At 28.9% G+C, this 10,769-nt stretch overlaps 1 long non-coding RNA gene across 1 annotated transcript in view; it reads right to left on the bottom strand.

Annotated features, from left to right (window-relative positions):
* LOC106677895 (uncharacterized) overlaps nucleotides 1–2,483 on the bottom strand; it is a 10,192-nt gene extending 7,709 nt beyond the window's left edge. Inside the window, exon 1 of the long non-coding RNA XR_010844047.1 lies at nucleotides 2,109–2,483. This is a non-coding gene — a long non-coding RNA (uncharacterized lncRNA). The remainder of the gene's footprint in view (nucleotides 1–2,108) is intronic.
* Between the last annotated feature and the right edge of the window lie 8,286 nt (nucleotides 2,484–10,769).

Raw genomic sequence — 10,769 nt, 5'->3', positions numbered from 1 at the left:
TCTAAAAATAGATTTCTTATTACATTTCTTTGTTATACTCAATAGAAACTTTTAAGTAGCAGAAATGCATATTTTTTTGATTTGATAAAATGTATTTATAATTATATTTTTTTAATTTAAGCAGATTTTTGTATACATCTTACAAAACTAGGTTGGCTAGAGATTACAAAAAACATTGTCTGCCAATCCAAAACTGTCCATTTTACCAGGGAGACGCAAATCAAAAACTCACTTATGGGCATCAAATTTCAGATCATTTTTCTTTTATACCTTACTAAAGTAAGTTGACAAGAGGTAAGAGGAAAGATCATCTGCCGATCGAAATGATTCATTTTCCCTTACAAAACATGGTTGAAAGGAGATTACAGAGAAAGACATCAGCCAATCCAAAATGGTCAATATTACCAGGCAAACACGAAACAAAAACCTATTTTCGAATCAATATTGCAATCGCAGCTGTAACTATCTTGTTCTGTTATATATTTATTAAATAGCAGCAGAATGCATGCCATATTTTTATAAATATTTATTATTTCTTTCAAAAATACTACCTAATTTAATTATTATGAACAACCATTTAAATATCAAAATTTATTGGAATAACGATAATTGCAGTAGGCATTATTCAGTAGATCAAATGAGGTCAGAAGTAAATGGTTATAAGTGGCTATTTTACTGATAAGATTTTTTCCCATCTATTTGTCTGGACCAAATTTACACATCAGTAATAGCAAAATTGTGAAATTAACAATAATTATTAGTTAATTACTGGTAATTTCAGAATTTTGTGAAAGCATAACTTTGGTTCAGGCACAGATAGATAGTAAACACTTATTGTCAAAATTGTAGCTTCTACTCCTTTACTTCTAACCTCCTCAAATATAATTCCTAATAAAATGGTGTTTTGGGGAGATGGAAGGAAGAGAAGATGAATATGCCAATGTGGTTGGTTTGCAACATTTGAATAGTTTGAAAAATAAACTAAAAATACTACTTTCTATAAGTTTTACTAAAATTTTCCAGATACAATTGAAAATTCATAAAATTTTTGTTTTATAATATGTTAAATAAGGAGTATGTTCTGCTACAACCTGGATAAACTGCAAATTAAGAATTTTTTTTGTGAATCAATGGTAGTCATTTTGACCTTGATATTTCAAGTGGATACAGAAAATAAAATTAATTCATTTTCTAGTAATAAAAAAACAAAACAATATTACGGTGAATATAGACTTGTCTCAATACACTTATCACTTTACCTTGGTGCTCTAGCCTATCTTTCAAGGAAAAATTATATTTTAAAGTATCTATTGCCTATGAATTTATAATTTATGTTAATTACAATATAATACTTAAATAAAAATATAATTTTTAAAATTATAATATTTAATAATAAATAGGTAGATACAATCCTTGTAGCATGTTTACTGTTAGGAACTACTCAATATTAAAGTATTAATTTCTTAGATTATAATGATGAAATGATATTGAAAATTTCAGAACAAATAAATTCCATTAAATATTTATATTTCCTGAGAAAAAAAATGTACTTAGCTTATAAAATGGTCCATATTAGTAACTGTTTGTTAAATTAACTTATAAGAATTATATATTAGATAAATGTGCGCAAATGCAATCAAAATCAGAAAAATGATTTAATAAAAATAGGTATGCTATAAATAACAATGATTTACAGGATAAGAGTGTGTTATTCTTGATTCTTATCTGTATTCTAGATTGTATTAACTGATGTATGATTTTTTTTTTCTTTTCTTTGCTTTTTATAATTGATATGAATTTGTTTTCCTTTTCTTTGCTTTTTATAACTGGTTTATGGTTTTAAATTTTAGTTTTGTAATTAAAACTGAAATGTAAATTGTTGAGTTGATCAAGCTTCGCTAAGAAAGAAAAATGAAATCATATTTCACTGCGTTAAAAAAGTAATTGATGAAACTTTTCACAAATATTTATATTTAGTATTCAGAATGCTTAATTTCTTAATTCATACTTCTTAAATATAAACAATAAATAGATATTTTTTAAATATTTATTCACTATATATGTATGTATTATTTACTAAAGTAAAATAATAAAGGTATGAAACTTACCTTTATGGGCAACTCAAATCTTAAACTTACTAACCCCAGTTGGTTAACCAGTCAGTGTTATTTTGTGACTAACTTTGAATTATAACCAGAGCAAAAGCTTATCTTGGCTTTATCTTGGCCCTTCAAAATGACTCAATGCTCTTGAGCTTATTCATGTTTTATTTGTTTTTACAGATTGTAGTGTACAATATAATAGTTTATATTTATAGAGTATGTATTTGTTTGATTCACAACATTAATGTGTTCATACTTATTATATTCATCTCTGTTTTAATTTTCATAATTGTTTTTACCTTACATTACGTAACTTACATTTAGTTCAGTTCATCTTACTACAGATTTTATTATTAATACTACTTTAATGTTCTTCCACCGATTTAATACTATTTATTTGGTTAAGTAGCATTAAATAATAATTGTATTTCACTATATGATTGATATTTTTGTAAAATTTATTATATACAATGTAGATATTTGGTGTTATTATAAAGACCATTCCTATGGATGATTTTAATGATTGGTCTAGGATTTCAAAAAGCAGCATCAACATATTTAAAATTACAAGTATTTTAACATACTTACAATATATTTCTATAATCAAAATACTGTAACATTATTCAGAAATTCTTGAATCATATTCCATTAAAGTTAGGAACAAGATAATAGAAGGAACTCCTGCTTTAAGGACACCATTTCTTTTTTTTTTTCTTTTCTTTTTCTTTTTTTTTCAATTCGCAATAGTATAAACCATTAGGATACACACTACATTTCTTTTGTAGAAAAAAAAAACAACAGTGTGCTGTAATTATATTATCACAAATCACTAAAGCTAAACATATGGAAGATATAAGACAAACATTGGATTATAGAATTATAAGTTGGGAGTAAACAGCTCCAGCAAACATTATGGGTCCATCAACATTCCAGAACCTTTCTAAATAGTTGTTATGAAATCCACACTAATACAAAAAATATTAAAGCATAAATCTCAAAAATTAGTAACTCATTAGCCAAATTTATTCCTGTAATTAATTTTCATTTCATAAAATAAAATTACATTTTCTTAAGAAAATAATAATAAATTCATTCATAAAGAAGACCCAACACCAGAAGAATAATATAATTTGTATTTTGGATGTAAAGATATCCAATCTATATACAATGAAGATAAACTTTTTATTTTTAAAATATAATAAGCATTATGAAAAATCTGACTCAAGCTGATATAAAATCTGATGAATCACGCTATTGATTATCATGTCAACCTACAAGAAATAGCTTCTCTGTAAATGATAAAGAAGTAATACATGCACCTAACAGCAAAACCTTAGCTCAGCACTTTGAAGATGTATATAAAATTCCAGGAACTTTGTTATCTGGTTCTTAAATCATTCTGAACCTAAATGATAACCACTCAACATTATTTTAACAGATTCTCAAACTGTCACTTAATCAAAAGCCTGATAACAGTTTCTTTATTCGATAGCATTTTGAATACGCTATTGGCTTGATTCATTTATTTAATGAATAATGGTATCTCTGCACAACTTGATTGCTGTATCCATCTATAATAAAAATTATTTTCTTTTTTGATTTTAAATAAAATAAGTTTTGTATCCTAAACAGTAGATAGTTGTTCTATCAGCTCCATTTCTGTCATCATTATTTAAGATGCATCATTAAACATTTTTTTTGCTATAAATAAATAAAATAACACTGTAATTTAAAAAAAGTTTCTGCAAAACATTTAGCATTTAAATAAATTAAATTTATAATTAATAACTATAAGTAGAAAATTAAAGTAATAGTTATAGGTTTATAGTAGAAAATATCAAATCCATAAAATTAAACAAGTATAATTATTTATTGATCTTCAAGTTGATAATACATTTATTCTACATAATTAAGTATGTATATGCTTATACTTATAAAAAAAAACATTTTACTGTATTAGGTATATCTGCCTGAATCTAATGAGATGTACTATGGAACTCCGTAAAATTGAAACCACATTCGGAGAGCTGCCAGCACTGCTTCCAACAACTTTTTCTGCACCTGGTGTGCCGATGCCGCCTTACTGAAGAGATCAATTATGGTTATTCATTTAAATCCTCTCCATGTGAAGGTGTCGACCTGCAGATCGTTGAGTGGTGCATCTGTAGTAGGTGTCTCCTCTTGTCTGCCTTTTGGTAGACAAACTTCGCAGTTCCCTACAATTTCTGTGATTGTCTTTTTCTGGGGCCCACCATCCTCCTCTGCCTTCTTCAATCTCGCCTTGATCACACTCCAGGGTGTCTCCTCATCTGCTGGAATCTGATTGAGGGTGCTCCTCTTTACTCTGCAGACGACCAGCTTTTAATGCCTCCGCATCTTCGCTATCCAGTAGATTTTTTATATACTTCACTTCAATTCGGCTTATTAGTTGGTCATCCCCCTTTAAAGAGTGATTTAATTCTCCAGTCTCTCCGGTGAATATTTTTAAGTCCAACACCACCTTCCTCAGGTCTTGGGTGGTTGCTGTATGGACCTTATTCCATTCTAGCCTCATCGCATGAGCTTGCGCAAAAGAGACTTCTGGTAGTGGCTGAATTTCTTCCGGAAGTGGGTTCCCTGCAGATAAAGGTTGGTGAACTGCAGCTTGAGGTTGGTTATTTTAGTTCCAACCCTCCAGGTTCAGAAGTACTCCTCTCACGATTCCGTTACTGGCCATATTTTTATAAAATGGAATGAGACGACAAAGTCAAAACAAAAAAAAAATCTTCTAGAAAACAAAAATTACTCCGGTATCTAAAGCTCCTTATTTCGGCACCACATAAGTATTGGCGAAAGCAGAACCAAAAAAAAAAAAATGGAAGAAGGAATAAGATCTGACATGCTTGGACTGCTGCAAAATATTGGCTTTATTGGGTTCAGTACATCTCTTTATATATGTTCGATCAGCTTATCTCCTCAGCTAACAGCTTTCTAAGGCCTTAACTTATATATTGTAATATTGCTTTTTTTTTTAGTAAATAGTTATTTTTTATGTGCCAATTTATGCAATATTCAAAAATTTATTTTAAGTAAATAAAAGGAAAATTGATAGTTTTTTACTTATTCTCATAACTTAAATATAGCTTTGAAGATGACAAGGTTAAATGAAAATATTAAATAGATATGAGAATTTTTATTTTATTATCTGCAATATATAAAACTTTTAATCTCAGGGTGTGTTTTTCTAGGCAATCATAACACTCAACTAAATTATTACCTACCTTTACAAATATACTTAAATTCTATTTTGTACAACACTAACCAATTTATACTCTTCTTTTATGAATGATTTTTTGACGTCTTCTGTTTAACAAACAAACACTGACTGTAAACAATCTTTCAACAAACAAACACTGACTGAAAAAAAAGCATTGGTTCTCTTACTCTTTCCAACACATTTCATCTACCAGAGATCCAAATAAACAGTACCTTTTTCTTTTTGGATGTTCCTTTGATGTCTTCTTTTTCTAGATGTCTACCACTGAAAGTAGACCAAGGATGTTCAAGATCTCCTGTATCCAGGAGAAATCCTCCCATCGGCGCCTAAAACACAAGTGATCCCAAAACCAAGCATTGTTCCTTCCCCTTCTATAAGTGTTCGTTCTCAACATCAATTGTAGCACAACGGTTTTGAGTTTTGTCTTATGATTTCTTTTATGAATATCATTCTTTAACACTTATTCTTGACTTCTATTTTTTCTTAAATTTACTGTAACTACAATTATGATGGGAAGTTAAATAAAGTTTAAGACATTTGAATAAGCTCAACATGGCCGCAATTCAACAGACTTTTGGAAGGATACACGCCACCATCTTTATTTCGAATAACATATTTTTACTTCATATTTGACTGATGAAAATGGCTGCTCTTAGATAAAAATAAAAACACAAATAAAAACCCTTTATTCATAGAAAATAACTATTTACTGAAAAAAAGGAATATTACAATATATATAAATTTAAACATACACTTTTAATACTTCTGAGGAATTTTAGGGAGTTGACTAAATCAAAATTAGTTATCAGCACTCTAAAACATATAGGGACAAATTTTTAAAACTTTCCTGGTAATCCACAGGACTGGACTAGTTATAGATGAATTCATATTCTAAAGAATTCCAGATGACAGCTCCAATCAAATGATATGATGATCCATTTCCAAAACTACTCTCCTTATTTGGTTAATGTATGAAGGTTAGGCAGCATGGATTCTTCACTGGATTGTGTTGAAGCAATTTTAGGAGTTGGTTGTTAGATTTTGGAGTCTAATATTGCTGCTATTAATGAACTGTAGCATATTGTATGTAGTGTTCTAGAAAAGCAGAGCAGTATTTAGTAGAGGAAGTTCCCTTTACTTGGACACACTGTTGGAGATAACATTTCATTTTTTCAATCAAATATTACCTCACAGATAAAAAACACGGTTCCATACATTTACCACCTTTATTGGATATAGTTTTTAGCCTATCAATTATTGTATTTTAGAGATGTTTCTGATGCAGTTTTAAGAATCTTTGTTTTCATTCGCTTCCAACAGATTATTAAATGTGTACCAACACAAATATAAATGCTTTATTTTTGTTATTTGAATTGAATTTTTTTCAACCCCATGAAGAAAACAGCATATATCCCAGGTACAGGCCACCCCTCAAGGTATGAGGTAGAAGCATACCTTAGAAAAATGAAAGCTTGAAGCAATTAATATCTAAAAAATTGTAAATTAGTGTAGCTAATTGCTTATATTTCTTGTATTGCTAAATAGAGAAGCTTTCAAAATATTAAGGAGACTGACAGAAACTCATCTAATTTAGTAGATTTTAAGAAACTTTAAGAAAAAGGGTCCAAGTTAAGGGTACCTACCATATTTGTGAAGGAATAGAGAAGTGTTTTAGAAGAAGTACGGGGATAAGTTTCATGGCGATGCACACTTCACCGGTCCTTAGTGTACTGAACAATAAAAAAGAATTATTTCCTTTATGTGATGACAGAGGTTTGACTTTAGGTTTCATTAATTAAAAAAGAATTACTTTTATGGGAATTTAAACTTTTTATATCCTTTTGAGTGTAATACCCTGGTTTCCATAATATAAATAAACAAAACATTCCGAAAAACAAAATTTATTTAAAAATTAAAAAGGTAAATATAAAACTATTTTAATTTAGATACTAATAATGAGAAAGATATAAATGTGATATCATATTATGTGCATGAGGGTGAAACTGGCAAGACTCACTTTATCAATTTTTCACATAAAAGCAGACAAAACTAAAAGAAATGAAACAATGAAGTTCCTATTGTCCCATAAATATATATAATTAGGTGAATTTGTTGATAAAATGAAATAAGGGTTGTGAAATGGAGGGGAAAGAAAAAAAAAAAAAGGAATAAATTGAAAAGCTTGTATTTAGTTTGTAGACAGATATTAATTGTAAAATAATACTGTGGGAAAAAAAAAAATGTTAGCTGTCTATTATATTGTATCATATCAAAAAAATGTAATTTATATATGTCCGATCACAGATTGATCAGTATGCTGTGTAATGTAGCAACCCGATGTATTTGGGCAGCATGATTGAATAAATTTCTTTCTCTGTGTGTATTTTTTTTTTTTGAAATAGGCATACTCAGTGTTAAGAAAACAAAAGAAACACTGAAATAGAGGAACAGAATCCTATATAAAAAAATAAGAAATAAAACAGAGCCTTTATTTAGTTCTAATATTTATAAGACAATAGGAACTTCATTGTTTTAATTCCTTTTTTTTTATTTAACAGCATCCACATGCATTTTCATGTCTAATTAAATAATTTCTGTTTCACCTAATAATACCAAATGATCACAACAGCCCATCATAGATATTTCACCCTCCACAGTTAAATAATGTTTTTATCAGTATAGAACTTTTATTAAACATTTCAGTGTTAAGTGTAAACAAATCAGGGATAAGGAATCAACTTTTAAACAATTTTAAACCTTAACATATGTTAAACCTTGCCAATTTGGACTCCATTAAAAATTTTGCTAAACACATCCCTATTAGATCAACTACTGTCTTTAGTACCTCATCTCTTTGAAAATAGGCAAATTTCAAATAATGTTGATGTACAACTGATGATACATATCTTTTTATTTCAAGTATAATTTTATTTGATCAAAAACATGTTTATATGTATTAAAATGCAAAAGTAAAATTTTAAAACATATCAATACACCATTTTTAATTCAAAGGAATAAAAGATTTCAGATCAAATAATGAAAAAAACTTTTAACACACTGAACTACACAAAACGTTTAAGTATATAAAAACAATCAAGATTTACTAATAGTTGATATATTGCCTCTGTTCTTTTCTTCTAGTGATTATTATATAATAATAGTAATGATTACAATTTATTATAATTATTTGGATGATACTATGTTAATTTCAAAATATTCATATATCCTAATAATTAATGATTTGATACACTGTCTTATAACTTCAACACATTTTTTTTTGTTTATCAAATTTATGAATTATAAATGAAAACTTAAGTCTGTAAAGAGAGATATCAAAAATCTGTTACAGAAATTGCATACCAATAACAATTCAACCCATTGTATTATTTGAAAGGAATATGGTCCGGGTGCGGTCACAAAAACTCAAATAGTATAATTCTACTATTTGAGTTTTTGTGACCGCACCCGGACCATATTCCTTTCATCTTTACACACGGTCAATCAATAATCTTCCATTACTATTTTTTTGTTCTTTTTTGACCGCACCCGGACCATATTCCTTTCATCTTTACACACGGTCAATCAATAATCTTCCAGCATTGTATTATTTGTTATCTTTGCCCCATTATCTTCTTTTTAAGTTATTTTCACCAAGACCACACATATTTACAGTATACTCTATGTGAAGGAATTCAACTTTCTGAAAAATCACTGTCATGTATAGTTATGAAGCTTTCTTTGTAATATGAATTTGAATCAGCCTTCAAAGCTTTCTTTTGTGGTTTGAGTGTTAGTTTTCCTTTTGATTGATACAGCGTTTTGGAATGTCTAATATTCCTGTTATAATCATCTCTTAAGTGTACTGGTTTAGACTTTATTATAATATCAAGGATTTTAGAACGCATTTGTAGCTTAGCATGATCTGGAACCATCCTCATGTGTGATACTAAGGACAAGGCAAAATGTTTGTCTTCACCCTCAATGCTTACTTCTTTTGTTTGATCCTTGTGTTTGTTCAATCCCCATCCCCTTGGTCGGTTCAAATCCACACCATATGTGTCCTCTATATATGGCACTGTCTCTTCATCTACTCCTTGGTTAAGCTCCATTTCCATATGCGATACTGAAATGATATTATAATTTTTAAAAGAAATATACTCCATTTTCAAGAGGTTTTACCACATGAAACATAAATTAGGGGATAACATTTGGCACAACCTGTTTAAGATCTATTCAGTTGACCTTCTACAATACTGAACAAGTAAAACAAACAATTTAAGAGAATTTTATTTCTGAGAATAGGATGAGTTGAAATATACTTTTTAAAATCTTAATCCATATTCTCAAAAATTTTGGCATCACAAATAAAGGCCAAAAACACTCCAATAACCAGTTTAAAATATGTTGGTTAAGGAGTAATGTCAGAAATAAAACAAATAGTAAATAATTGTTTATTGCTTAGTGTGTGTCCATAATAACACTTTTTTCTGATGTATAAAAACAAGATCAAAGTGATAAATACAGTGCAACAACTTAAAAGGTTTAAAACCAGTAAAAATACAGGAAAAACAAGGTCTTATGAATGACAAAACTAAAGTAAATACATAAATCAACAACAACATAATATTTGGGAGTGTTAAACAAATAAATGCAGAGCAAGGACATAAAAGGTTGAGTACAAGCAATACAAAGCAAAACAAGGGCTTATAAATGACAAAACTAAATTGAATAAATAAATTAAGATGGAAGGTTGGAAGTGTGGTCAAAAACAAATAAATAAAATCAGAAATATAACTCTATTGTAATAAATTAATAAAACATAATGAATTTAATTTAATGAAAATAATGTCCTGTAAGAATAGAGGTATTATAGAGTCGAGAAGGTCATTAAGAACAATATTAGAGATATCTGGAGCAAGGCAGTTCCCCATCACAAGTCCGCTAATTTGGGAATAAAATTTATCGTGAAACATCAGGTAACAATTATTACAGCACAGTTCTAAAGCAGAAAGAAATGAGGTGAGGTTAAGCATGCTATGAGGTTGAATTATAGTCCATGATATCCGTAATTCCTTCCACCTTAAAGAACTATTACAATCCTTCAACATACCTGACAACTTTATCTTAACTTCCTTTGATGACAAAAGCCTTTTTACTAACATCACCATTGACAAAGCCCTTCATATCGTTGAGAAAAACTAGACTATAATTCAACCTCATAGCATGCTTAACCTCACCTCATTTCTTTCTGCTTTAGAACTGTGCTGTAATTCTGGTTACATGACTTTTCACGATATATTTTACCACCAAAGTAGCGGACTTGCGATGGGAAACTGCCTTGTTCCAGATATCTCTAATATTGTTCTTAGTTTTACATTTATATAAACACTAATACAGCATATTTTGAACAG

Source organism: Halyomorpha halys, unplaced genomic scaffold, assembly GCF_000696795.3.
Source record: "Halyomorpha halys isolate HHAL.00 unplaced genomic scaffold, Hhal_1.1 Scaffold8.1, whole genome shotgun sequence".
Taxonomy (NCBI): domain Eukaryota; kingdom Metazoa; phylum Arthropoda; class Insecta; order Hemiptera; family Pentatomidae; genus Halyomorpha; species Halyomorpha halys.
Note: the sequence above shows the minus strand (reverse complement) of the source record. Positions and strands in the feature narration are given on the sequence as shown.